The 22,296-nt window shown below is 49.3% G+C and overlaps 1 protein-coding gene across 1 annotated transcript in view; it reads left to right on the top strand.

The window, feature by feature from the left end:
- The first annotated feature begins 21,453 nt into the window (after positions 1-21,453).
- The window catches only part of GRIN2A (glutamate ionotropic receptor NMDA type subunit 2A), a 363,258-nt gene continuing 362,415 nt past the window's right edge, over positions 21,454-22,296 (top strand). Inside the window, exon 1 of the mRNA XM_028117634.2 lies at positions 21,454-21,510. The gene's annotated coding sequence lies outside the window, so the exon portion shown is untranslated. The remainder of the gene's footprint in view (positions 21,511-22,296) is intronic.

Raw genomic sequence — 22,296 nt, 5'->3', positions numbered from 1 at the left:
GGTTTGGAATTCAGCCTGTTGGGTTGCAAAGCCCATGGGATTCCCACCACCACGTATGTACAGGGTGCCTTCCGTAGGGTGGCTATCAGGTCCGGAAACAAAGGTGAAAATGTTATTAGAATATTAAAATACGTGCCCCCTAAAACTTGTGGTGTCAGATCTTGTGGTCTGACACCCCTGTGTGTGCCTGGTGGTGGTGGTCGGGGGAGGTGCCACAGCGACCAGGGTCGTAAACTACTTTAGGTGGTGAAAATACTGATGGTGGTAAGGGGGGGTAGGGGGGTTCTGCGCACCAAGGTGCTAGGCTAGATCCAAGTGGAGAGCCAGGGTGGGGGTGTGAGAGCAAAGCACATGTGTTTTCTGTGCAATGAAAAATGTGCCAGTTAGAGAACATTTGGCTCAGAGGACCTCTGAGATGATCCTGCTCTTCTTTCCTGCCACTTTCAGCATGGGGCAGGGGAGGCCTGGGTAGTGGAAATGAACAGTCAAAGACCAGGTGTTTTTCTGGGGCGCAGCAGGGCCCTACCCACAGAGTCCTGGCTCTCTGTGCATGCTTGCCATGATGCCTGTGTCCCACCCTCTATCAGCAGAGGATGCGAGAGGACTCGTGATGACCTGTGGCTCCTTCTCCGTGGCTTCCCCCCCCCCCACCCCAGGGCTGCAGTCCCCTCTCGCTCGTTCCTCCCCCTCTCTGACTAAGAGAACCCCGAGGCCCCCCCTTCTGCCAACCCTCAGCCGCCCCCTCTCCTCTGGAGCCCCCAGGCCGTGAGCGGTGGCTCCATGGAGAAGCAGGGCCGTGGGCGGGGCGAGCCAGATAATTATAATCTTGGAAGGTTTGAATCTCAGGCTGAGAAGCAGGGAGGCAGTTCTTCCTGCCGGGTTTGGGAGCTGGGTCTGAGTCAGAAACCATCTCCCACAGCCCAGCCTCCTAGAGAGGCTGATCCCACCTTGCCCTTCCCCCTTTGAGCCCGACTTTCATCCAATCCATTTATCTCTGCATGCATGCATTCATTTATGAAATGCTGATGCTGTGTTTACTGTATGCCATACACTGTGTGGAGCCTGGGGGCATTGGAAATGGGGCACTGGCGATGGTGCATGGTGGTTCAGGGTGTGTTCTGTCACTCAGGACTCCAGAGGTTGTGGTCTCGCCTCCACCATTTATTAGCAGTACAGTTTTCATGCTTTGTTTAAGCTCTCCGTGCCTTTCTTTCCTCCTCTGAGAAATGGGCATTATAAATATCTCCCTTGGAAGGATTAAAGGAAAGGATATATATAAACCACTAAACACAGTGTCTGAAGTATATTAAAAGCATATAAAATGTTGGTTGTTGCTGATATTGTTTTTAAAAAATTGTATTAAAGGGTTGAGTAATGTACCATTCCTGCTCTGAAAACACTCATAGCCTAGAACAGAGATGGCAAAGAGGCTCTATCTCATATGTCAGCTCTGACCAATCAGTAGAGGATACTTGGGGTACTGTATTAAGAAAGATTCTGAGGATCAGTTTAGACTCATCAGGAAAAAGAACATGATTGATTAGCAAGGTCTGCGGTGGGTTTTAGGTACCTAAAAGACTAGGGGAGAGGGTGGGTTTTAGGTAAGGGAGAGGTGGCACATATGCTTGGTATCAGCTCTCTCTCTTACTGAGTTAGTCCTGGAGAGGAAAAGAGGAGGGAATTGCAGGGGTAGTAAGAAATTTAGAGGAGTGTATGGTCAGACCTTATCAGGTATTTGAAGCAAATGTTGGAGGGGTCAGGGCCGCCCAAGAGCTGTTCCTATATGGATATTTCTAAACATCCACAAGAGATGGGGATCCTCCCTGCTGCAGTGTGCCTACAGGTTTTTGTCAGAATATATAGGTTTGAATATATATGTATTCAGGCTGTGTGGCCTTGGGCCAGCATCAGACCTATCCTAGGTCTCAAGCTCCCCATCCGGAAAATAGGGAGAATGACCCACCTCTCCCAACCCATGCTGGATTTTGGTGAGGATTAGATGAGATAATGCATGTTAAGAATTTAGAACAGTGCCCGATACATAATGAACACTCGAAACCTGGTAGTTGGCCATTAATATTTTGTCTGCCTTGAAGAACTAGGGGTGGGGAGGAGCTTTTCTTCTTTTATAAACCATTATCAGTCAAACAGTGCTTCTCTGTGTGAGCTCTGGAAACAGTCAAGGATTAGGTAGAACAATCAAATTGTTCAAAAATAAAGGATTCGTAGGAAAAAGCTTAAACTTCAAAACAATCAGTGAATTGCTCAAATAAATTGTGGTAGGTTATACAACATTATATAAAATGCAGTTCCACTCTTACGAAAAAGTATTCATTCATATATGACCAGAAAAAGATTTGGAAATCTGAACCCCATGGAGTTTACGGTGATCATCCCTGAGTAGGTGGATGGTGGGTGTTCCCATAAGAGTTCTTCATAGAAGGCAGCTTTTGCTGATGAAGCAGAAAAGGAGCCTGTTTAAAGTGTGTTGGGGAGCCCCAGTCCTCTAGCGAATGTCTCCACTCTCAGGAGCACCATCTCAACTTGTCTGTTGGCTTGCCCGGAGCCCTGTGCCTGCCGGGTACTCAACCCTGCAACCACCAGGATTCCCGAATATAATTAACTCAGGTCTGCACCTGAGAGAGGGCCCCGCCTAACAGTCTCTATGACTCAGTGTTCAGGAGAATGCACGAGGAAGTCCTTCCATTCAGGTCTGAGTCTTCTCTTCCAACTCACATAGTCCGCAGGTGGGCGGCTCCCCCACGTACTTCACTGGTTCTCTGCTCCCTGGTGGGCAGGCTCCTCTGGCCCTGTTCCTGGGGCTTCCCAGTTTGGCGAAGCGTCTCCATTGTCATTAGGGAGCAGTGTCCCTCAGCCCTCGGCTGATCCCTTGGGCCCTTTCTTCTTGTTGGTTTAGGCTGTCTGTCTTTCAGACCCAACCAGTGTCAAGACCATCAGACCCTCTCATGCAGCACCTTTTCATATGAAAGGGTTGTGGGGAAGAGGTCTTATGGGGAAGTGTCCAATTCGGGGCCAGGGTGGATCTAGAAATGCTCATGGAGGAGGAGGCTTCTGGGATGGATCTCAAATGAGAGCTGGGGTTTTCATAGGCAGGGTGTGGAGACAAGGGAGGGCAGTGGAGGCTAGAAGAGGAAAGCATGCAATTTGGGGGAAAGGGATTTTGTTGAAAACCACTTGGTTGACAAAATCATTGGCATCTTGCTTTCTGTTCTATCAATAATGCTCAAGCAAAGTGCCTGACACTCGTAGGCATTTAATAAATATTAAAGTAATGAATGCATGAATTAAGGAATCAAGGACTATTCAGTCTGCAGAGGTGGGGGAGGGGAGGTCTAAAGCCCAGCTGGGTGGTCAGTATTTCTCAGGCAACAGCATGGTTGTCATTTCCCACCTGAGTCCTAAGTGATGGTAGCTCCTAGCCTCGGGGAGAAGGGAAGTAAGTATCCTGCTCCCTGAGCTTGGGGTGAGAGCCCTTGTCTCTTTAACAGCCTCCCAGGGGCCAGGTGTTGATGCAGAAGCCCCTGTGCCACTAGCTCCTGCCTCCCTCTCCAGGCTTACCTTGCTGTGTTCCTCACTTTCAACCTTTCTGAGAAAGAAGAAAGCAGCCCCTGATGGCTGGGAGCTGGCCTGGTGCTCACAGCTGGGCCTTGGTGTTCTGTTGAGTGGAAATGGCTGCACCGATCACCAACATCAGACAGGGCCCCTCTGGGACCGTGATGGGTCAAGACGGAGAAGATCACTGGGCAGTCATGTCTGAACACAGACAAAAGAGGAACATTGTCCAAACCACAAAAACGACGAGACAGCCCTCATCCTGGCCAGTATGAGTGACCACACTGCAGCTTCATCTTATTACAGCTTTAGCGTGACTTCCCTACTTTCCAGATAACATGAAGGTACCCAGTTACAGATACCATATTCTATTGATTAGCAGCAAGTCACAGACCCTGGTCACACTCAGGAGAGGGGACCGTACGGGGCATAACACCAGGGGCTAGAGATCGTGGGGGACATCTGAAAATGCTGCTTACAGGGGCAGACTTGGGGTGGACTTGTCAATCTCATTGTAATGATCCCACTCCCCCCGTGTTCCCAGTCGTTCAGATGCAAGTGGAAAGTGAGGACCTGTAAAGGAGACAGTATGACATGGTGGAAAGTATGCGCACGCTGCCCGAGTCCAGATCCTCTCCTGTGGGACTTGGGGCAAGTTACTTAAACTTTTAAAGTTTCATTACTCCTACTTAAAAAAAAAGAAGTCATCATAAAAACAATAACTACTTCATAGGGCTGTTTTGAAGATTAAATGAGAGAACTCAAAAAACTATCTGGAGTAGAGTAAGCAATTAATACACATGAGCATATCGTCCTGTGATGTAATTCTTACTCCCAGCTCCAATTGTTAGGATGGTTTGTTTCCAGGACCCTTCCTTCCCAGTCGGCCCTTCCTCGCTGGGTCTGGTGTTCTTCCTTGGGACTTCCAGCATCCCCTTTGCTCTCCACTGCCACAGCCCTCTCTGCTTATGATGTCTACCCCTTTGGACCAAGAGCATATTAAGGCAAGATACTGTGTCCATTACCAGAGGCTAGGTTTTGCTGCAGTAACCAACAACCCCCCAAAGTTTCATGACCCACAACCACGAAGGTTCATTTCGTCCCCACATTGAATGTCTACCCTTGGCCTCTCTCCGTGTCATCCTCGCTCTGGGTTCTGGCAGTTGGAAGAACCTCTGCGTGGGACATTGCCAGTTTCCTAGCAAAGCGGGGAAAAAAAGACAGTGAGTAATGTTAAATCTGCCTGGAAGTGACACATGTCACTTCCACCTGCAGATCGGCGGCCAGAACAAGTCACGAGGCCACTGCTGAGTTCACTGGGCAGGGGACATAAAACTCTTATAGGAGGTAATCCAGAATCCTTGGCAAACGTCGTTAAAATCAACCACGGAAACTTCATAAAGTTTATTTTATAAACAATAACAATACTAACAGTAGCAAAGTACCGGGTGTGGTTCTAAGTTCATTCCATAGATTAACCCGTTGAAGCCTCATAACAACCTTGCGAAGGTACCGTTGTCATTCCCATTTTACAGATGGGGAAATTGAGGCACCGTGCAGTTAAAGGCCTATGCCCAACATTGCAGAGCTGGCGGAACCTCCAGGGCTGGGTGGGGAGGGGCAGTGTAGCTGTGATGGGAATGAAGTGAAGGACCAAGAAGGAGCCACGGGACAGAGTTCCTGGATCCAGTTGGGGAGCCCTGAGTCTCCTTCCCCCTTGGGCTGCTCCTTAGTGACCTTCCTTTTCACCAGGCTCCGTGGGTCCCTGTCCCTTCCCATAGCTCACATTCAGCTCCCCACTGAAAATCCTGTGTCTAGGGCCTTCTGAACCCCATAAGAATGTCAATTAAGTTGATTTAAAAAGGCTTCAGTCTCATTAACAACAGACTGTTAGTGCTGGTGCAGACCGGCAGGACTAAGGGTAAGTAATATGAATATTAAAAGGTTTCTGGTGTCATGAATTGTCAACAATAAATTATTCCCCATTCTGACCCTTTTCCGGCTGTTAGGGATCCCTTTCTTCCCTGGGCAGGAAGAGTCATTACTACAAGTCTGGGATTTGGCTTATTCATCTTTGGAGAGAGGGGGCAGGTACTGTAGACTCAGGAATCACTGCTCTTGAGACTTCGGGTCTGACAAATTTAAATTGTTAGCATTCCCACCACAGACCATGTTCATAGTGTGGGCCACCACCCAGCCGAGTACCTGACCGTCTTAATGTTTGGTGAATAAATACACAAACAGAAGTAAAGGTGCGAGTTTATATTTGTACCTCTGAATAGGAGTCTGGGCTCTGCCGCTTCCTAGCTGTGTGACCCCGAATTAGTCACCGAACTTCTCTGAGTGTCGGTTGGTCATAATAGTAGCTACTTCACAAGTTGCAGAGATTAAAAGGGATGTTGTGTGTTAAAGCGCCAGGCACACAGTAAGCGCTCAGTGAATATTAGCTACCATCATCTTCATCATCATCATTTTCATTATCATTATTATTTAAATAAAAATTCTAATTTGACTATCCTTACCATTGCAACCCTCTGGGTGGAGGAACGTAAAGGTTTCCTGGTTCATACCCTCAAAAGAATATTCTGCAGCCATTAAAAATGGTGCTTGTAAAGACGTTTTAATAGCAGGGGAAAATGCTCATGTTATGATAAGTTTACAAAAAGCAGACTGCAGGATGTCACGTGTTGTGTGATTGCAGTGATGTTAAAACACACCAAAACAGGATGGAGATACAGCGAAACATTTTTAGTGATTTTTTTTTTTCCTACGTGGTGGAATTACTCTTTTCTTCGGTGTTGTTTCTGTAGGTTTTAATTTTTTTACATAAGTATGTTTTGTTTATTATGAAAATTTCCCAACATACCCAAAAATAGGGAGGCTAGTATTACGAATGTATATTATGAACATAAACCCATCCCTTAGATTTAATGGTTGTTAACATTTTGCCATGTTTGCTTCATCTTTTTCTTTCTTTTGGGTGAAAAGTTTTTTAAAAAAGATTTTATTTATTTATTTGAGAGAGAGTATGCGTGGGGGAGAGAACATGAGCAGAGGGAGGGAGAGGGAGAAGCAGATACCCCAGGATCCTGGGATCATGACCTGAGCCGAAGGCAGACGCTTAACAAACTGAGCCACCCAGGCGCCCCTTGGGTGAAATATTTTAAAGTTACTGATACCGTAATACTTTCTTCCTAAGTATTTTAGTATGTGTTTCTAAAAAAACAAAAATAGTTTCCTACCTAACCATCATACCATGATCACATGTGACAAAATGAGGAATCATTCCTTAATGTTATCTGATACATTAAGGTCTATATTCAAGTCTAAGTCATGGCAGGGCCCACCCCTGGGAGATGGCACTGAGCATCCCCAAGGGAAGGCAGAGTTGGCTTCCCTACCTTCCTCCTTAGCTAGCTTCAAATAGCCAGATCCCAAATCATTAACAACAGACTGTTAGTGCTGGTGCAGACCGGCAGGACTAAGGGTAAGTAATATGAATATTAAAAGGTTTCTGGTGTCATGAATTATCAACAATAAATTATTCCCCATTCTGACCCTTTTCCGGCTGTTAGGGATCCCTTCAAATTTCCCCATTTGTACTTCAGTTTTTAAATTTTTTACTACAGTAGGTTTGTTTGAACCAGGATTCATTAAGGACCGTAGTTCCATTTGGTTGTCACGTCCCTTAATCCTCTTTCAATCAAGGGGCACCTGGGTGGCTCATTCGGTTAAGCGGCAGGCTCTGGGTTTTGGCTCAGGTCATGATCTCAAGGTCCTGGGATCAAGCCCCTCATTGGGCTCCACACTCAGGGGGGAGTCTGCTTGAAACTCTCTCTCTCCTGCCCTTCCTCTCCTCTCTCTCTCTCTCTCAAATAAATAAATAAATAAATAAATAAATAAATAAATGTTTTTTTTTTTTTTTAGATCAAGCACAACACAGCCCTGCCTTTTTATCCATCTCCCTGATGGTTGAGCAGACCGAACCAGCTATTCCCCTGAATGTCTCACCTTCTGCATTAGCTTTTCCTTTCTGGTTGCATCGCTTTTATAATATGACAACAATGGGATCCAAAAAGTACCCCCTCTCTAGTTCCCAGCCACTCTCCCAATTGAGGAAGAAATAATAGCAACTAGGCGTGCTACATGCAGGCAAGTTCTAAGCACTTTATTTGTACTAACTTAATTCACATAATAAACCCAAGGCATACTCTTTTTTTTTTTTTTTAAATCAATCATTATAGAAATGATGGAGGCACAGAAGCAAAATAACTTGGCAGGGCCGGGTAGCTGGGCAGACCTGCTCTCAAGCCAGCATGCTTCACTGCCCTGTGGCATTAAAAGAACTGGAAGGTAGGGAAGAAGCTAGCTAAGGTGGAAGGTAGGGAAGCCAACTCTGCCTTCCCTTGGGGATGCTCAGTGCCATCTCCCAGGGGTGGGCCCTGCCATGATGCTCAGGGATGGGTCTGGAGGGCAGGGGATGGAGTGGCGTCTGCAAAGATGAAGTCTCTGCTTCAGCCAGAGCTTGAAGCTGTTCTGGACGTCTCCAGGGTTTCCTTCTGTTTCCCTTCCTTTCCTTCCATTCTTAGCAGGTAGTAAAGGCCCTAAGAAGCCAATGCTTTTCCTTGTCTGGGCTTGAGAGTTCCTGAGTCTGGTATTCATAGGCAAGGAGACATCAGACCCAGAAAGCAGCCCTCAAGAGAGCCTCTGTAGTTGCCAGAGTAAGGGACACAAGGGATTCACCAACTCTTCCATTCTTGGGACTGCATTCATGCTCATTCTGGAAAAATCAGGCAGAGGACACAGTGCCATTGGGAAAGGACACAGGGAGAGTTCAGGCACCTGGGTTTTTTTTTAATATTTTATTTATTCATTTGAGAGAGAGAGAGAGAGAGAGCACAGAGAGGCAGAGGGAAGGGGAGAAGCAGGCTCCCCACTGAGCAGGGAGCCCTATGCAGGGCTCGATCCCAGGACCCTGGGATCATGACCTGAGCTGAAGGCAGACGCCCAACTGACTGAGCCAACCAGGTGCCTGGGCACCTGGGTTCTTAACTAGATTTGCCTTTGCCATGGATAAGCTGTGTGTCTTTGGCCAGGGCGCCCAGCTTCTCTGAGCCCCAGTGTCCTTCTGCATTATGTCTGATTTAAAGCTGTCTGTTCTGTTTCCGCTGTGAGGTTGTCATAAAGATTATATAGGAATACAAGTGGGAGCGCTTTGAAAAGTAATGATGGAGGTATAAGAGCACCCCTCCATGGTGTCCTGCGGAGTTGCAAATTCAGATGCACTGCCCTGGCTGGAGCAGTGGGGGCATATGGTTTCCTGGACAGCAGCCATGTTCTCGCACGACCCTACCCCAGTACCCTGGTTGATGGGTCAGGATGTTGGCGGTTGAGCCAGGCTGGGCCAAGGAATTGCCCTGGGCTGTTTGGGCTTGGGAAGGGAGGGTGGTCAGTCATTCTTTCCTCTGGGGTTAGGTGTCACTGGAAACAGGGGACACTGATACGCTGTCTGACTGTAGAGGGACGGTGAGTGCAGTGAGCGAGCGAGAGGGAGAGAGACATGTGAAAGCCGGGTTCCAGCTGTCCTTGGGATCATACTGCATCCCCAGGGTTGGACTGTTCAACCCATTTTTGGCTTCTCTGAGCCAACCATTTCTCCTTCTCCCCTACCCCCTTCTCTTTTTTTGGCTTTGGTGGTTTTGAGGTTGTGTTTGCCATTTAAAAGGGTATCTGAGATATTAGGCAATAGGACCCTCTCAGCAGTCCGACAAAGGAGAAAGCTAGAGTGTACCCAGAGCTCAGAGCTTGCCTCCTGGTTCCATCCACCTCATTTTGCAACTACTGTCCAGCACTGTTAACCACCTTGCCTGGGTATGTGAACAAGGAAGCAGCAAAACCAACACAAGAGTCCAGGTCCCCTGACTTCCATCCCAGGGCCTCCTCTGCCTACTTTTAGTGTGTGTCTGTGTGTGCTCATGGTCTCAGGGCAGGCATGGGCGATGTGCTTAAAGCAATAGCACTGATGGAAGCAAAGGGGAGGGTGCCTCCATGGCATATAATAATAAAACATGTTAAAAAATAGTAACTCTTACTATCTACTGAGTATGTACTAGGTTCCCCCCTGCGCTAGGTGACTGTCATGCATTCTCATAAGAGCGACCCAGTGAGGAAACTATTATTCTTCTCATTTTGCCTGGCGGAAAACTGAGGTTCATAAAAGTTAAGCAACTTGCCTGAAGTCCCAAAGCCGGGATGCAAACACAAGTCCTCATTTTTAATCATGGTGCTTTGTCTGGTCTTTGGCTTCCTGCTATGGAGAGCGACAGTGGCCACACAGTCCTTGGAGCCAGTTCCTTGCTGAGTCTGGGAGTGAGATCGAGCAGTCCCGAGAGATCTGTCATTTCCAGCAGCTTGTGGCTACTGGCATGGGAGTATTGTTCTTGGACTTGTGTTATTTACCCAAGAATTTGCAAGGCTGCTTCTTGCTTAGGTAACAAATACCTCTGCAAATAGGGATGGAAAATTGGCTTTGCTTATTCAGAAGTGGGGAGAGCTGCAGGCATTCTTGGGAAAGCCATTGGTACCAACATGTGGGTGCAAAAGAGGCCTGGGTTTTGCTCATCAACCCCATGGTAGAGAAAAGCATTCTTGGAGTTTCTCTGCGAAGGTAGCTTTGGTGTTTAGAAGCCCTGTGGTGGATTCACTCAGCTGCCTCCCAGGTTCACAGAGCTTGGCCAAGGGCAGTCTATCCCCAAGTATTAACTTCTGGTCACCTGCGACAGAACCATCTGGGAGGCTTGTTAAAAATGCAGTGTAACACACTGCCCCAAATCTTCGTTGCTTGACACAACAGGTAATTTGCTGATGAATCTGCAGCTCAGGCAAAGTTCAGCAGGAACAGCTTATCTTTGCTAGGGCAGCTCTGCTGGGGCCTGCAGGATCCACTTTCGAAGTGACTCACTCATGTGGCTGCTAGGTCGTTGTGCCAGGGCTGTGGGCTGTGGGCCTTGGTTCCTCCCTATGGAAGGCTCTCCATTGGATGCTAGGGCTTCCTCACAGCATGGCGGCTACACATTCCAAGGGTGAATAAGAACAAGGTGGAATTACATTGCTTTTTGGCAATCTAGCCTCAGAAGTCACTTAGCAATACCTGTCCTGTGCTGTATTGACCTGAGGAAGTAAAAAGGGCTGCATAAACTGAAGATCTTGATGGGGAAGTGGCAATAGCGGGGTGGGGGAGGGCCTCTGGGGAGGGAAGCTAGGTGCCTGGGGCAGGGAAGAGAGGAAGCGGAGAAAGGGACAGTAAAGAGAGAGACAAGTGAGAGAGGAGAACTACATCTCACCATAAGGCTTGATTTGTCTTGCACATATATTACCTTTTGTTTAAGAAATGAATACAAGGCCAAGATGGCAGGGAGTGGTGGGTAGACTTGTTGGTGTGTGAGCATGTGTGTCTGTGTGTGCTCGCGGTCTCAGGGCAGGCATGGGCGATGTGCTTAAAGCAATAGCCCTGATGGAAGCAAAGTGGTGGGTGCCTCCATGGCCAAGACAGGGCCTGGAGCTCCAGCATGCCCCTGTCCCTGAGCTTCCCAGAAGAAGCTCATTCTGCCTGACCGGGCCCATCTCTTCCAACAGAAAGGGATCCAGCTGTCTGCCAGGGGCTGAGGAGTCCCAGAGAGAGCGAAACATGCCCAGAGGCAGAAAGCATAAAAACCCTTCACCTTTTCACTAAGAGCAAAACAAAACGAAACTTCAGACAAACCAAAACCCTAAACCCCACAAATACCGCACTCAACAAAGAAATCTATGAAGTATAATAATAATCCCTGCCATTTTTTAAGGACCCAATACATGCCAGATGCCTCACCTCGTTTCATTCCCGCTGCAACTGTAATTTTGCAGACAAGGAAACCGAGGCGCGAGAAGGCAGGACGGCTTGCCTGCCCTTGTACAACCAGAGGGGCGGCACACAAGTGTGGTTGCAGCCAGGTCTGTTGGCACCTGTTTCTGGTTGTTGGGACTTCAGTCTTTCCTCCTCTCTCTATAGCCTGGATCCTTGGGCAGCTTTGCCTAATGAAAAGAAGTGTTCTTTATGCAATTGGGACCCAACTGCTGGACTTGGCGATAATGTATTTTGTGACTTCCCAGTAAAAATGGAGTTCTTTTTTAGGAACAGTGACTCTCAGAGGGCAGAGCTGGGAACTTCAGCTTGGGGAGAGGAGCAGCAAGTACCAGCCTGAGCACCAAATTGGGGGGGGGGGCAGGAGCACCCATTCTAGTCCTAACTGGCCATGTGACGTTGGTTGGGCAATAATATTAATGCTTATTAATAATAGGGACAGCCTCTACTTGTCCATCTCTTCTGCACCGGGTGCTGAGCTAAAGAATTCATGTGTATCACCTGATCTAATCTCAGCAGTCCTTTTAGGGAGGGAGGTAAAGATATCTTCCCCATTTTGTGGATCAGGAAACTGAGGTCTTGGGCATGGAGCAACTTGCCCAGAGCCACACAAATAGGAAGAGATACATCCAAGATTTGGGCCTGGGCAGAGGGGTTCCAGAGTCTGTGCTTTTATCACTGTGCAACAATATTGTTGTACAAATACAAGTGTAACACAGACACCATGTATTGAATGTCTTCTTTGTGGCATTCACTCTCCAAGCACTGTATGCAATATAGCACTTAATCCCCAGCTCTGTGAGTTAACTATCATGATCATTTCCATTTCCAGTTGAAGAAATTGACTTCTCTTTTGTCTAACAAGAGGGTCATCTCCTTCCACTGCACGGCTGTGTTCTAAGAGCTGCCACTTTCAGCAAAAGGGTAATGACAGGCATGGACTCAGGTCACATGGAGCGGGGGCTGGCTTCTGACCACGTCCTTCCCTTTCCCTCTCAGAGAGAAGCTGGGGTGCCGGAGGAGTTTGGAGAGGTGGCTGGACGAGTGCCTTACCCATACCTTCTCCAGAGGCTGGAGGCACAGGCAGCTCCCTGGGGCTCACCACGCCTGTCTTCCATCAGTCCGGGCCGGGCAGCCTGCCTCCTTGGCACAGTGGGCTACAGCCCGAGGCTCCTGGGCCCTGTGTGGCTCGATGAACTGTGTAAGGAAGGGAGACTCTGCCAATGTGTCACGGCCAGCTCCCCAGTGGGCACCATCTGGGATGCACTGAGCTGGGGAGCCAGGGCTGGCCAATGGCGTCCTCCCCTGCCCTGTGGGCCTCACCTCCCCGAGCACACACGGGGAGTGTTCAGCTGAGGGAAATATCTGTCAGGGGAGCCTCTTCTTTAGGCGCCAAAGGGTCCTATCAGGCAATAATGATCATACTAATAACGGACATTTGTTAAACCCTGACTATGGCTGGCTACTATGCTAAGTGCTGTATGTGTATTGTCCCATTGAATTTACTCCTGATACACCCCCATATTTAAGTACTGTTATTATCCCCATTTTATAGATGAAGAAACTGAGGCACAGAGAGGCTAAGGGACCCACCCACGGTCATGCAGCTTGTAAGTTTAAGAGCCAGGGTTCACATTCTGTTTCTTAATGCCTGGCTGACTCGTGAGGCCTGGATTCTGATCTTTGCTCAGTCAGTTCCTGATGAGCACTTCTGTGTGGTCCCCCTGCTCCTTAGAGTCCTTCGGTCTCTTTTGTACAGTGCCGGGATCGGACCACATTTTCAAAATGCGTTCATCGGAATCCTAGCGTTCTTTCAGGAGCTATGTGTGCGTGGGGGTGGAGTTGGGGAAGGGGCGAGGAACCTCCCAGCCTCCTACCCCCTTTCAACCTGGGATCTGGATCAAAGCACCACTTTTCACTGCTTCTTGTGTGAGGGTTGTGCGTGAGGGATGGCATTCAGAAGGGGTTCTGCTACTTAGGATATATGTTTGAGCATTAGCAATTGCCGACCTGACATTCTTGTACCCTAGAAGAGGAGGAAAATAAGCCTCAGAGAGGGTAAGGGACCCATCTAAAGATGTCCAGCAAATTCGTGACTTAGATAATGTGGTTCAAAGTGCAGTTTCTGGAGCCTGACACAAAGAGGTTCAAGTCCTGCTCTGCTTGGTACTACTTGGTGTTCTTGGTCAGAGGCAGCTCTTGACTACTGCACTGTTTTACTGCCATGAAGTGTTCCAAGTGGGATAGTGATGCCCCATGTTACTTCTCTGGTGAGAGAACTCAGTAACTGGGTCATCTTTCCTTCCCCTCCTCGCCCCTAGCCCCAACTCCCAGCTCAAATGCCTTTGGACCTGCCCAGTTAGATGCAGATACCAGGGGTGCCCAAGGACTGTGCCCACCTCAGGGAATAATTGTTGTGACTTTCCATCTGGCAGCCTGTACTGGAAGTCATGCCCCACAGAGTCTGTGTTCATGGATAGGGAAAGGGCCATCCTGGTGACAAGAAGATACAAATAAGAGACTGTGTGTGACCCGTAGTAACCGTGTTACCTTCAGCACCTTGCTTCACGTCTCTAGAGGCTTCAGTGTCCTCGCCTTTAAAGAGTGGTATTGAAGGTTTGATGGTCCCCGTGGGCCTCTGAAGCTTCAAGTTGGCATGCTTCAGTGATCCTAGGCACCAGGAAATATGACCTCTCTCCTTGGCATCCAGACATTTCTCCGAGAAGTCTTCTCCCTTCACACAGACTCATGAATCAGGTAGAATCATAATTGACTGAGTCTCCCTCTTTTTTTTTTTTTAAGATTTTATTTATTTGTTTGACAGAGAGGGAACACAAGCAAGGGGAGTGGAAGAAGGAGAAGCAGGCTTCGCGCAGATCAGGGAGCCTGATGCGGGGCTCGATCCCAGGACCCTGGGATCATGACCTGAGCCGAAGGCAGACGCTTAATGACTGAGCCACCCAGGCACCCCTGAGTCTCCCTCTTTATCTGTGGGGTGAGTGATGAGACTTTTTGAGTATTCCTGGCCTTGGGAAATTGGTCTCAAATGGTCTGGCTGCAGGGCTTTTGAAACACTGTCCTGAGGGTCAGACTCCAGAACACTGATGGAGCCACGTTTTCTAGACAGTAGGGTGACTGGTTGTTTAGAGGTGACACACACATTTGGCTTCCTCCTCTTGGAAGTCCAAGTCGTTAAAAGGCTCAGGCTCATTTCACATCAGAGACCTGACCCTCTCCGTCTGTCCCTTCTCTTCTGTCGCACTCACTTTGGTGCCTTCACTTGATCCAGGCCCTTGTGGTTGGTCAGGCAGTGTGATCCTAGCTCCGCTCATATCTCCCTGGCCTAGTAGGAAGTCTGTGTGCACCCCAACGGCTTCCTGGAGGTCTGTGCACAGGGGACGCTGGAAGGGTGGGGATTTATGATGAATGAGGGGTTGGATTAATCCTGCCCTCCATCCTCTGTCCCTTGCCACCAAGTGGGATAATCCTGAGGTGTATTCTATATAGTCTCAGTTGGTCTTCAGCTGGATAGGGGCTAAGTTAACCCTACTGGCCCCTCTCCTATGAACATGACTTGGCTTCTTCCTTTCCCACTTCCTCTTGTGCTTTCTAGATCACCTCCCAAATAAACTAAGGTTCTCAAATCCTGATCTTGGGGTCTGCTTGTGATACTGTGATTTATAATAAGAAATATATATTTGGTCTTTGTTCCTGTTTCTGGCATGGAACTCCTAAAAGCCTTGGGATTTCCTAAGAGATAAGAGCACAAAGATGTCTTTTGTTATGCTAATGAGGCAGGTTTTGGCCTGCACCTAAGGATGGGGGCTGGTTGTCTGCCCACTGGAGCCAACCATGTGATTAGAAGGTTGGAATTTTCAGTCCCATCCCTGGATCTCCAGGGAAGGGAGACGGAGTGGAGGTGTGAATTCAATCACCAATGGCCAGTGATTTAATCAGTCATGCCTATGTAATGAAGCCTCCATAAAACCCCAAAGAACAGGGTTTGGAGAGCTTCCTGGTTGGTGAACATATGGGATGTTGGGAGAGTGGTGCATCTGGGGAGGGTGTGGAAGTTTTGCACCCTTTCCCCATACCTTGCTATATGTGATAATCTGTCTTCTATATTCTATGTATCTACAAATCTCTAATATATATAATATGTATAATCTCTTCATCTGGCTGTTGATTTGTATCCTTTAATATCCATTGCAATAAACCAGTACTCTAGTCAGTAAGCTGGTTTCCTAACTTCTGTGAGTCTCTCTAGCAAATTAATCAAACCCAAGGAGGGGTTGTGGGAACCTCTGATTTGTAGCCAGTCAGAAGCACCGGAAACAGCCTGAACTTGGCAGTTGGCATCTGAAGTGGAGGGTAGTTTTGTGGGACTGAACGAGCCCTTAACCTGTGGAGCCTGATGGTATCTTCTTGTAGGGTCAGATTTGAGTTGAATTGTAGGACACCCAGCTGGTGTCAAAGAATTGCTTGGTGGTGTGGGGACCCCTTCTCTGCTTTGGAATTGGGTGCAGAACCCTTACTGCTCTTGGAGGGATTCACACTAAAACATACCCTTACACAACATTCACTACAGTGCTGGGGGAGGCAGAGTGATTTTACTCCCATTTTGCTGATGAAGGAACTGAGGCCTGGAAAGGTTAATGACATTTCTCAAAGTGGTAGAATGTACAATTACTCTTTTCTCAATGGTATGTTTTGGTGTCTCCCAAGCTCCTGTCTGATATAAGGGAGGACGCTGGGTTGCATTGGGTGAAGACCAAAAAGGTACAAAATCTTTTGCTGCTGTCTTAATTTTAGTTCTCAAGACTAGCAGTGGATTTGTTTAGAAAAAGCCTTAACTCTAATTGGTAGTACTGATATCTGCATTCAGATATCATGGGAGCAGGAAGAGATTTTTAGCCCTTTTGGATAAGATAGTATGGGAGGGTTCACTAGCACCTTGGTCAATCCCAAGGTCAAGACCTTCAAAAAAAGTTACAGAATCATTGATCATCAAACATGGAAGGCAGCTCTGAGTTCAGACGGCTAGTATAAACCTTTGTTTTTACAAATGGATAAACTGAAGTCTAAAGAGGAGAAAGTCTTTAAGGTCACCTGGTAACAGGGAAGTTAGGATCTGAGAGAAAGTATCGGAGATAAAGGTAATCAGAGTCAGGTTATGCTAAACTCAGATATCTATGAGAGCTTGCTGTCAGGAATGCCGAAGTGGACCAACTCTGATCACTGGATGGGGCTACCCAGAACACCTGAGCAAGCTTATGATGTTCTATCTAAACTTTGAAAGGAAGAGTTCACAAATTGATTAATGATGTCTGCCTTGGCACAGGACATACTTACCTGTCCTGTGTACATGTCCACATTGTACTCATGTAACTACTATCATGTAAAAGAGAATATCAAGAGGGGACCACGGTTAGCACACAAGGTGGAACCCATAGACTGGAATTTGGAGGGATGGTGAAGGTAGATCACCAGTGACAAAACAAGGACTAAAGTGGTGGCTAGGTGGTGTTTCAGGTTTCTTGGACACCCTAAATTTTTTTACTCTTTCTCTCTCAGTATTGTATTATACTGCTTTGGAATCCCAATAACCTTGTAGAATGCAAACACACACATCCTTTATTTTACACAGCAGACGCGTAAAACAAAAATCTTGGATCCTGGTCCAAATTTTGCCTTTGGCCTCTTGTCTCACCATTAATTAGTCTTGCTTTCCCCATATTCAAAATAAAGGTTTTGGGCTAGGTCTGAAATTCTCAAAAAGCATTCAGAGAAACATTAGCTCCATAGGATGGCAGCAGCTATTCTGTGGAATAAAATAGGTTTCCATGATCAGCTTCTTCTGGAATATTGCTGGAATAATAAACACATTAACCTACAGGACTTCTAATGTAAGAATTCACTTTAAAGTGACTCAGGTAGGCAGAATTCCCCAAACTTACTTGAAAACACAATGCACAATACAGGATCATCTCTAAAGGTGTTTCAGCCAAAATGCTGCCATTCTTTATTCATTTCCTTTGAGAACAGAGATATTAAGAGAAGCACAATCAATGACTGGCTCATTTTACTTCTCTGCTATAGACATGATATGGTGGTTGGTTTTTAACCACAGTGTTCAAGTGGCTCAAAGCAAGTAGCAACCATGGGGGGTCATTTCTTTAGTGAAGCATTTGAAGATAAATCAATCAGATTGAAAACAACGGAAACGATTTGTTCCTTAAGACTAGACTAGGTAATTTCAGTCACTTTAGTGATGTGACTGGCAATAAAACCAATTGGCAAAACTGACTGCAGAACAGTGTGACTAGGGGCTCTTCCCCCCCCCCCACATAGTCTTGCTATGAAGGTTTTTCATCTGAAAGTCTTGAGTAGTAAAATCCTGCTCAGCGTCCTAAGTCCTGTGGTAGGTTTAGCTTTTGCAGCACAGCACAGGGTAAATTGTCATGATCACATACACACTGTTACAGTCTCCACCTGTGTGGTGGAGTTTGAACCCTAAATGGCTCTCCACACTGGGGAGGTGTCCAGCCTGGGGCAACTCCAGCTGGCCTGTGTCTGCAGAGAAAGACAGTTCCTTCAGATGGAGGAAGGTCTTCTTTCTCTATTCAAAAGAGACCACACCTGTTTGATCTCCCTTTCAACGAGTCTGGTCACGAATGACTTCAAACTCTCCATGCCAATAGTTTTTATCAAAGACTATTTCGGGGTCTGTGTTGATATACAAGTATGGAAAGTATGGTGGGTTATTAAGCAGGGCATCATCAGAATCATCTATGGATTAAAACAAAAACATGCTTGGCTTCGCCTCTGAAGATTTTGATGGGGAAGATCTAAAGTGGGTGCAACCACCTGTATTTCAAAAACCTCCATGGATACAATCCACATGCCCATCAGTAGGAGACTAGATACAAAGTATGGTTTATTCATACAGTGGGAAGTTACTCAGCAACAACAAAGGAAAAGCTGCTGTTACATGCAGCAACATCGATGAATCTCCCAGACATTAGTTTAAATGAAAAAAGCCAGTCACCAAAAAATGTACAACGTTAGGATCCATTCATATGAAGTTTGAAAATAAGCCAAGCTGATATATCGTGTTAGAAAAAACTTGTGGTTTCTACTAGGGGGATGTGGGATTAACAAGAGGGACACAAGGATACTTTCTGAGGGTGATGACAATATTTTATACCTTGTTTTGGGTGATGGTCTACACAGATGCATATAATTTCAAAACTTGAACTGAATTCTTAAGAGATGTGTGTTTTATTATATATAATTTATACATCATTTAAACAAAAGAGCCGAATTTCCCTGTAAGTCTCCAAACTAGGGTCCTGTACCTGTGCCCAAATCCAGGAAATGATCGTCTTCACTCATTCCAGCTCAGCCCAGTTACAGCCTCAAGAAATGAAATGCTCCTCAATTCTTTGCTGTATTTCACACAACCCACCATTTTCATTTACCTTCCAGGATTTCTTCCATTCTTACTGTCTTTTGAATAATAAAACTCCAGAGAACTTAACATACAACAGCCAGCTTGATAATAAACCCATAGTTCTCTAAACTGTGTCCCTTTCCTGTCTCCATTTCAGTAGTCAGTATTCAGTATTCCTAGAAAGAGGCCCTTCCCTCCTAGGCCACCTTGTAGGGCCCTCACGTTGATCAAGCACCTACTATGTGCTGGACTTTGTTGGCTCCATGACCATGGCTATCTCATTTTCTTTCTGAAATAACGCTGAGAAATAGATATTCTTACTGACTTCACTTTTCAGGTTAGCAATTGATAAGGGAAGATAAATATAGAGCAAGCCCCAAAGGTGACATCAGGCTGATGAGTGGAGGATGCAGGGTTAGATAGAACAGTGATTGCAAAAACCTTGTACAATTTAAGGCCACTTTCTTTCCAGGGCCTGAGGTGAGGAAAGCAGGGACCAGGGAGTTGGAAGAAGAGATACAGCTGAGTGTAAAAAGGGCAAAGGTCCTCATTTGACAATGTTTTTCAAGCTCAGTTGCCAGGATTCAAGCCAGCCAGGCCTCACACACCCAGGCAGTCCCATGCTCTCTGGCTCACCCCTGCTGGTAGCTTAGAAGTGGCAGCCTCAGCGCGACTTTTGTTTGATATAACTTAGAAAACAAGAAGGAAGCAAGTGGGGGATGTAGAGATGTCTTTACTTTTAGGATTCTGGCTCCCTGAGACGAGAGGAGTGGGTTCCCTTCCGGGGGTGGCGATGCACAGGGAGAAGCACTGGAGCAGATTCTGTGGGGTGTGCGTGAGTGTGTGTGTTGTGTGTGTGTGTGTGTGTGTGTGTGTGTGTGTGTGTGTGTGTGTGTCGGCGCGCCTGTGCGTGGAGGGGGATTGCTGTACCCAGCGCGAGGCACTGGGGGAGGAAGAAGCGGTAGCAGAGATCTGAATAATTGATTCTTCAGCCGCCCCAGACGCTCAGAAGCGGGCGTAGAGCGTGGTTTCAGCACCACGGACAGCGGCACACCGCCGCAGGCTGCCCCCCTTCGCCAGGCAACCGCCTATCCTGGCCCTGTAGCCGCCGTGCGCTCCCGAAACGGGTGGCCGTGCTCCGCGCGCCGCCGCCGAGGGACTGCGGGGTCTGCCTCGGCCCGCCTCCGGGGAGGGCGGCTACGGGCGGGAGATGCTTTCACCCGCTGGAGCTCCAAGCCTCTCTGGCTGTCGCGGGGGCTGCTGCGTCTAGTCGACTGAGAACAAGTCCCTAAGTTGGCGTGGGGGCGCCCCTGCCTTCCTCCTCCTCTTCCTCCGAGGCCACCGCAGCAGAAGCACGCCCCAGAAGCCCGGCTTTGCCAGTGCTGTGAACCAGGGTGGCTAAGCGCTCTCCGGACTCCCGTCGGGAAATGGGGAGCTGAACGCCTGGCGGCGAGCTGGCCCCGCAGCGAAGGGCCCAGAGGGAGCTGCCATCCCCCGCCCGCGCCTCTCTCCGGCGGGGACCGCGGGGATCCCCGGCCACACGCGCGCGCGCGCTCCCACACTCACTCACACACACACTCGCCCTCACACACACCACCAGCTCGGAGCCTGGGCTGCGGAGAGGGCTGTCGGGCGAGCTCAGAGGACCGGGCAGCTGCTGTCCGGAGTGGGGCAGGAAGCCGAGCTCCGGCTTTTGGAGGGAGGTGCTGCGGGGTTGGCCGGAGCATGGGGCTGGGTGAGCGCTGAGAGTCGCGGCCGCAGCCATCAGCCCTGGAGATGACCAGGAGCGGCCACTGCTGAGAACTATGTGGAGAGAGGCTGCGGTGAGTGCTGGCGCGGGACGCGGGGCCTGGGCGGCCCCTTTGGGGAAAAGACCGAGAGGCCTGAATAGCAGGGGGCGGCAGGACCGCAAGGGGGTCGTTGCGTGGAAATGATCGCACCTCCCTTGGGGATCCGGGACCGCGGGAGCCTGAGTCCTTCCCTCCCCCTCTCCTGCCGGCTCATAGCAAACTCAGCCAGCCGCCCCCCCCATTCCCTCTTATTTCTCTCCCTACCCCCCTCCCTCAGCAGCTCCTAAGCCGAACAACTCCCAGCAACCGGCGCCAGGGCGGTGGTAGGGGGTGAGGGTGGAGAAGCCAGTTAGCTTCTCGTGCGTGGCCAACCTGGGGCTCCGGTTCTCCTTTACGCCCCGAAGCGGAGCTCTCCAAATCGACCACCGGGTCTGAGGATCCGCACAGGGGGTCTTGGGCACCGAGCTTCAGCTTCCCCTCTCCGGTCTAGCCCCTTGTGCGCACGGGGGTTTGTCAGTATTGCGGACTGCAGCCTGCCCCCCAGTCCCCTTTCCCCTGCCGGTGGGCTGACCCTGCCTCTCTGTCTCTTCTCCACCCCGGTAGAGCCCTGCTGCAGAGCCTCCGGCTGGGATAGCCGCCCCCCGTGGGGGCGATGCGGACAGCGCGGGACAGCCAGGGGAGCGCGCGGGGGCCGCAGCATGCGGGAACCCCCTAAACCCGGTGGCTGCTGAGGCGGCCGAGATGCTCGTGCGCGCAGCGCGCCCCACTGCATCCTCGACCTTCTCCGGCTACAGGTACGTCCCAGCTGGAGACCTGGGCTCGGCCGGCCGGGGAAGAGGAAGAGGACCGGAGAGAGAGCGGGAGAAGGATCAGGAGAGAGAGGGAGATGAAGTGGGAGAGGGAGCATCTGTAGCGAGGCGCGGGAGGAGCACCAGGGGGCGCTGCGGCTCCGTGTTCCGTGGTGTTCACCCGAAGAGTGCCTCTACCAGAACGAGTTCTCCCCAACTTCCCCTGGCTCCGGCAGCGCCGGGCCCGAGGGGCGCGCGCCTGTGCACGCGTGCACGACTGTGCTGGTATTTGCAGGCACGCGCAGTTGTGCAGCTGGCGTGATACATGTGTGTGCACCAACTGAGGACGTGTGCGGACTCCGAATGGCCGTGGGCACCGCTACGGCGGCCTGCGGCTGTGCGCAGAAACGCGCGCGTGCCTGTGAGGTTGTGCAGCCCACTGCCCACATGCCCCTAAGACTTGGTAATAGGATCTGGGGTGGAAAGCCTGGGGAGGGGCTGTACAGTTCACGTCCGTCGGAGAGCTGCTTAGGAGCCCGCCTTTCCCCCCACGCACGTTCTCTGCCAGCTCCCATGCGCCGGCCCACGGGGTGGGGAGACGCGCCTCCTCTCCTCTCTGCGGTTCTGCATTGCACGCGGCGCGCGTGAGAGAGGGCGTGTGTGTGTGTGTGTGTGTGTGTTTGAGCGTGTGTGTGCACGCGCGCGTGTAGGGGGCGGGCCCTGGGGCCCGCCTTCTGTTGAGTGGAAATCGCTTTAGGGCCCCTACGCGAGGTGGAGCGGGCCCTAATTTCC

The sequence above is a fragment of the Eumetopias jubatus genome, unplaced genomic scaffold (assembly GCF_037043125.1).
Source record: "Eumetopias jubatus isolate StellerSeaLion01/CBP00866 unplaced genomic scaffold, mEumJub1_p1.0 scaffold_12, whole genome shotgun sequence".
Classification (NCBI taxonomy): Eukaryota; Metazoa; Chordata; class Mammalia; order Carnivora; family Otariidae; genus Eumetopias; species Eumetopias jubatus.
Note: the sequence above shows the minus strand (reverse complement) of the source record. Positions and strands in the feature narration are given on the sequence as shown.